Source organism: Polyodon spathula, chromosome 13, assembly GCF_017654505.1.
Source record: "Polyodon spathula isolate WHYD16114869_AA chromosome 13, ASM1765450v1, whole genome shotgun sequence".
In the NCBI taxonomy this organism is placed as follows: Eukaryota; Metazoa; Chordata; class Actinopteri; order Acipenseriformes; family Polyodontidae; genus Polyodon; species Polyodon spathula.
In genome coordinates, this window is record NC_054546.1 from 23,825,240 (window position 1) to 23,832,554 (window position 7,315).

Genomic DNA, 7,315 nt, shown 5'->3' on the forward strand with positions numbered 1-7,315 from the left:
CAGTCTCCTGCATCGGTTTTGAGGAATATTGGCCCATTCCTCCTTACAGAGCTCCTTCAGCTTGGTGACATTTGAGGGATTCCTTGCATGGACAGCACACTTCAGGTCCTGTCACAACATTTCAATGGGGTTTAGGTCCGGACTTTAACTAGGCCATTCTAAAACACAGAATTTCTTCTTCTGCAGCCATTCTTTTGTAGATCTGCTTGTATGTTTAGGATCATTATCTTGCTGCATGACCCACTTTCGGTACAGCTTCAGCTCACGAATGGATGGCCTGACATTCTCCTCTAGAATCTTCTGATACAATGCAGAATTCATGGTTATGTCAATGATGGCAAGCTGTCCAGGGCGCTGTTTCGAGATAACGCTGGAACTTGAGGTTTCAAGATCATTCTCACAATTGACCGCAGCTGGGTTCAATCGATCTTCACCTCGTGAAACTGCTACTTAAAAATTAGCTTAAAGTGCATCGTAGAAGGTGCATTCACAGCAAAGATGAGGAGTCAATCACAAAATAATAGATTTTAATAAGAATAGGTCTACATAAACTCATCTGGAGTGGAACTGAGACTTCATGCACTCCACTCACTTTTTTTCATTGCACAACACAGTTGCGACCAACTACCTCCACACTCATCCCCCATGATGCAAGCTAATGATTGCCATTTATTTGTTATCAAGGTCTTTATTTTTTATGTTTGACAACAATTATTTGATTGACACAAGTTAAAAATTGTACCTTTTTATTTGTTATATACAGGAATTATACAATATATTTCTTAAAACAATTATATGTGTATATTCACAATTTCTATATCATACTTTATGAATAATGTAAAAAAAAAAATAAAATCATGCCAAGTGGAATTCAATGTCACTCTTGGGTTTAATGGTCAAAGACGTTACGCATGAGACAGAGTCGAATAGCAATCCCTGCAATGTATTCTCGTCCTTCATCAGCAACACACTCATCTACATCTTCTACTTCAGGCTCTACTATGTTGTCATCCTCAGGCAAAAGTGTTCTTGCTTGAACTGCAATGTTGTGTAGCATTGCTGTAACCACAATCACAGTGCAACATTTAACTTGTGTGAAATGTAGTCCCCCACTGGATTTGTCAATGCAATCCACACACCGAAGGTACGTTCAATGATGCATCTAGTGAGGCGATGCGCGTTGCTGAATCTTTCCTCAGCAGCATTGATGGGATGCAGAATAGGGGTGAGAAGATATGGCCGTAATCGGTATCCACTGTCACCCAATAACCAGCCATCGCCAAATTGCCCCTTCCGTGCTGCCTGGGATATTGTGGAATTGGACCACATGAAGGCATTGCTACTTTGCCACAATGTCCGTCATGGTTGCAGATAACTTGCACATGTATTGCTGAGTAGACTTTTTTGCAGATGTACAGAGGCTCATCTATCCACGGGATTGTTATGGGAATTAGAATACCATCAACTGCCCCTATAACTGCAGGGATGTTTACAATTGAATGGAATCATCTGTGAGTGTCATGAACTTCTGCCTGTGTTCTTGGGAAAGTAATGTACTCAGGTGCATGCATAACAAGTGCTGTCGTCACTGCTTGGACGCACTGTGAAAAAGACGCTTTGCTGAGTCCCAGACCATCTCCTATGATTTGGAGAAAGCTTCCTGTGGCATAGTACCACAACGAACACAGCAGTTGCACAACTGGAGTTAGTTCATAACTGTGTTGAGTGCGCTTCCTCAAATCCGGCGAGAGTAAATCCAGTAAAGTGGAAGCTGGTATCTTCTAACTGTTTCTTTGTCACTGAATATATCTAACGGGTTTAAATGTGTTCTTATTCTGGCATTAATTCTAACTAATCTACTGCATGAGCAGCGTCTGCGACGATCAAGCTACACAATTCTGTGAATCGAAGCCATACTTCCAGATATAGCAAGAGGGTAGTGTTTTTGCAATACCTTTATGTAGCCTACGTTCACAACTCACATCTCACCCCACAATTGCCCCAGACCACTCGTGAACCCATAACGCTATTCACAAACTACTTGACTAACAACGGTGTTTGGGAAACACATCATATTTGATACGTTGCTCTTACGATGATGTTACGATGTTCGTTTGGCATAAGTTGCTTTTGGGCAACTTTTAGAAACCTTTCTAGACTGATAAGCATCAATAACTGTTTTTCTGAGGTCCTCAGAGATTCCTTTTGATTGTGGCATGACGTGTTTCCACACAGCTGTATGATGAAGACCAAACTCACAAAGTTTCTGATGTTTATATAGGGTGGGGCCTCCCAAACTCACCCCTGAAGATCTACCTAATTATTTAAACAGCTGATTCTAATTATCCCCTTAATTGAGCTGATAAAACCAGGGGTTCACTTACCTTTTCACATACCCTGAATCTTAATTACTCATTGTTTGTCTAATTCATACATTATTTTGTTTCAAAAGACATGAAATTGGTTAATATAAACCCTATTGGCTATTTAAGAAAAGACTGGTTTTGATTCAAGAAGGCTATCATGGTAAAACTGTGGAATTTCCACAATTATCACTGGGGTTCACAAACTTTTCTCGGCACTGTATATCTAGAGATCTGCTTATGATGAAACTTGCCAAGGATCTGCTTTTTACTTATAAGCCCAATCAAGGACAAATATAAAGAGGTTGCAACAAAGTTACAATAAGACCCACTAACATAAGAAAGCCATTTTATAAAAGTGCTAAAATCAGCTGAATCAGTTTGCTGGACCGTTTCTGGTGCTTTATATACTGGATTAGTGCCCAGTAAGAAGACAGTAAATCTTTCTGATTCCCAGCTCATTGCTGGCCACCAGCGCAACATTTCCACAGAGTTATAGGTAACCGTACGTGGTCCGAGCAAACTGACTTGCGCGACGTAAGTTGTCTCAATATTTAAGTGACGTGAAAAGGCTTCCGACGGAACCGACGCGTACAAAGTTATTGTAAAATTTCCTTACACACGACGGTAACAATGGGTCTATCATCACGTCCACCCTACAAGTCTTTACGCCCCTACGACAGAATAGGTAGAAGTTGGGCTTATACCCAAGTTTACCAATTATATCGACCAAATGGAAAATATGTGTAAAATTATTTATATATATATATATATATTTTATAATATATATTATATATATAATATATAATATATATATATATATTTATTATATTAATGCATTTATTAATTTTTCCTGGACTACCACTTGCTTGTTTTTAATCAATAACACCAAGTATAACAGTGTGTTGCTGCGTGAACAGTGAGTCACACTTATTGTATATGCAGGCACGTGTGCCTGTGTGTATTTGCCCACCATTGTTTTAATGGGACTCTGGTCTGCACATGGAGTTCGGGTAACAACTCCTTACATGGAATTCTGCTCATTCAATTTCCAGAAGCATACTAAAATAAAACGACCACTTAGGAGGATGTAACGATGGGAGACAAACAGTAATAGCATTTTACATGGGAAAAATGAAGACAAAGATCAGACACTGGCGGAGAGGAGGAGACTCATGCGGCTACAGATGGTCCTGGGTGTGTGTGCAGTAGTGTGTAAATCATATTTAGAAAGTGGGCAGTCCTTCTTCGGCAGCGGCCTGTCGCTCCAGTCTCTGCACGAGATGTTTAACATAAAGTCAATCCCCCCGCTGAACTCAGTCAGTAGCGCTGCCTATCCGCTTCTCTCCGTGTCAAAACAGTGTGAACAAGGAAACTGTCTTTTCACAGCAAAGGAACTTTCTGTCTGACAGCTACATCCATCTAGGACAACATTAATCGTCTACAAACGTGTTTTATCCACGGATTAATCTAACCAAGCTGGGACTAATGTAAGTGAATGCCACATCAACTCGGGTTATTTCAAATGTTGCAGCATATTTACACTGCGTTAACAGAGGCGTTACAATAAACTGGGAGAGTGGAATGGGTTAGTGTGTGTATTATCACATCTTTTTGACTTTGACTGTTAAGCACATAGCAAACGCATTGTTTTTTATTTTATTTAATTTATTTATTTTTTGCAGTTATTAGTACACGCATTTGAATTACCTGGTGACAATACATTAATATTCACAATGAAATAATGAAAACGGCATGTATTTCATTAAGAGGCCGTATACTTGAACTTCTTTCCATAACAGTTTGCTTTTGAACTAATGTTTCGTTAACAACTGTTACGCTGTGTGTGTGTGTGTGTGTGTGTGTGTGTGTGTGTGTGTGTGTGTGTGTGTGTGTGTGTGTGTGTGTGTGTGTGTGTGTGTGTGTGTGTGTGTGTGTGTGTGTGTGTGTGTGTGTATATATATATATATATATATATATATATATATATATATATATATATATATATATATATATATATATAGCCTGTAACCCCCCCCCCCCCAAAAAAAAAAAAAAAAAAAAAAAAACTTTTTTTTTCCCCCCCGTTTCTCGCAGTACAGGCCTAGTTTATTGTCACTGTAGCAGTGCTTTCGCGCTATAGGTTCATGTCGGCTTTTATTTGTAAGTACAATGTAATCTGACGAATGCGACTTTTTCAATTGATAACAATTGGTAGTGATTTGTGTCCCGGATCTCCTGATTCGGGACACAAATCACATTTGTTTGGTATAGCGTTTTTGAGTGCACTAACTTAGCCTGTATATATATATCCCTAAATCACTTGTTCAAGTAACTACTTTTTTTTAAAACAGATCAGTAAAGCTATAATTTCGGTGTAGTTCAGTTGCTCATTAATTTACATTTTTGACAAGTTTTATTTTCACAAGTTGTATTTTCTAGCACCTGCCATTTACCTGGATTTTAAATTTTTTTACATATATTTATTTATTTATTGCATTTCGCGCTTTTTATACAAAAGTATCTCAAGGCATTGTACAGACAGTACAAAGCAGAAAAAAAAGAACAAGCCACAATGCATTTGTATAACATGTCACAAACCCTTTTTGGCTTTACATCATACCCTTCACTTTTACAACAAACTGTAAACCAATATACAATATTTTAAGAAAAATAAATATGTATTTTTCACAATTTTTAGCGGCATGCACAATGATTCGTTTTTTCAATGTTTTAATAATAATAATAATAATAATAATAATAATAATAATAATAATAATAATAATAATAATAATAATAATAATAATAATGTTAATTATGCAATGCACATGTAGTCCAGTTGCATAGAGCAGTGTGTCTAATTTGCAATGTGTTGAGACCGGGGTCAGCTTGTTAAACCCGTACGTGCGGTGCTGGCAATTGCGGTCCAATTGGTCACACTTGTCAGTCCCCAATGCCATTCTGAAATATACTACTGAGGCAGGAAGGACATGCTTTTCCAAAAAATGACCCTGCTCCTGTCAGGAGTTAACACAAAACAGAGCTGGAATTAACGCTCAGTCAAGCGCAACGCCTCGCAAGTCAAAAGAATAGAATCATATATTGTTTTATTAATTAGAAATAGGGAGGGTTTTTTTTTTTTTTTTTTTTTTTTTTTTTTTTACATTGGACTTATAATTTGGATTGTATTTCACAGATTATTTATATTTCCCACAACTTTTTTATCGATGTTTTTCAAGTAAAATTCGAATAAAGTCACAACAGCAAAATATGGATTGTCATTTTGGAAAGTGATTATACACATCTATGGATTCACAAAAACAAAAACTGTGCCAGCAAGATCTCATCATATAATTGTAGAATGACTAAAGCATATATGAAGTAATAATAAAATATGTCTTAATCTATACCGAGTCATTGTGCAGCAGAAAGCTGAACTGATTTAAATGGCAGTTCAGAAGTTCCCATAACGTCTTGTTTGTTTTGCAGTCTCTATTTTTCATGTCGACCACGTCTATGATATAAAGACAAGAATCCTTAAAAAAAAAAAAAAAAAAAAAAAAAAACAAAAAAAAAAACGGGAGGACATATTTCTAAAACCCTGACGTGGTGGTGTTGTGTTGTAATGGGAACGTGAACACTCTTTCAGAGGGCAGTCTTCGAGGGGCCTGGTGCTTTAAATTGACGGCAGACAGGTGCTTACTTGTGGGTAGGAGACCGATGCCTCCCCTCCCCGCAGAAACAAAATAGCAAAACATGTTTCTATTCAACGAAGGATTTGTTTTAAAGAAACTGTTGTTTAATGATCTGAAACTAATTTGATGGCATCCTCATCAACGTCACGTGTTTAATTGGGGGTAGCGTATTCAGTTTGCGCGCCCTTAGTTCACAAACCGCTTTAGAAGTAAGTGCAGGGGAACATGATCTACACACATAAGAACTGTTCCAGCGTCTCTGTCTACACATATACTAATAAAGAACTCATCGGATTCAGTTTAAAATAAAACAAATAAATACTGTCTAATAATTTTTATTATTCATGAAATATTTTGTTTAAAAATTAATGTAATAAATAGAAATGTCCCTGGTATTTTAAATATACATTTCACTTTATTTTGAAAGCACTTGCCAAATATTTTACAAATGGTTCGTGCTTGTTTTTTTTTCTTCTTATCTCGTTCTAAAAGACAAAGACAAGTTAATGATTATTTTATTGTCACACAGGCAAGACATACCGAAACATTGGAAGAAACACCAAATGCTATCGATCGGGATTTGTGCATGCTTCAATAAAATATATGTAGGCTACACTAGCCTACTATGCCGTGTATGAATATATCCAAAACTATTACATCAAATCAGCAACAATATGTTCCGAACCCGTGTACTCGCAGTAACGGTTCCCCTATTGTTAAATTGTTGAAATCAATTCAGTTGAATAATGGATATGTGTTATTGCAATGTTTTAATTAACCGCGCTGTGATTGAATTTATACACCGTGGCAGTTCAGATCTGGGGCTCTGTTCTAGATTGCGAGATCGTAAGTTCCGATACGATAGGTCTTCGACCATTAATCACCTGCAATCTCCATCAGTTATCACCTGTTTCTATATTTCAGTCGAATGTCTGAAAACACATGAACCACGCAACACAAGGAATGCATTTCCAGTGGTCTTGGAAATCACATTTGCGTAATTATTAATCATATTAATATGGGGTTAAGTGACCAAACATCTGTGTACCTGTGTCCTTTTATATGTTCCCATGTAATGTAAGCGTTTGGAACTGCACCATAAACACAGCATTGTGTTACTAATAAATAGCCTAGCAATTAAGTCTAATTTAATATTTAACTAAAAGATTATTAAATGTGTTACATATATATAATATATATATATATATTTATATATATATATATATATATATATATATATATATATATATATATATA

The 7,315-nt window shown here is 36.7% G+C and overlaps 1 protein-coding gene across 1 annotated transcript in view; it reads left to right on the forward strand.

The window, feature by feature from the left end:
* The first annotated feature begins 3,678 nt into the window (after positions 1-3,678).
* Positions 3,679-7,315, forward strand: part of pitx3 (paired-like homeodomain 3) — a 57,510-nt gene continuing 53,873 nt past the window's right edge. Inside the window, exon 1 of the mRNA XM_041267435.1 lies at positions 3,679-3,853. The gene's annotated coding sequence lies outside the window, so the exon portion shown is untranslated. The remainder of the gene's footprint in view (positions 3,854-7,315) is intronic.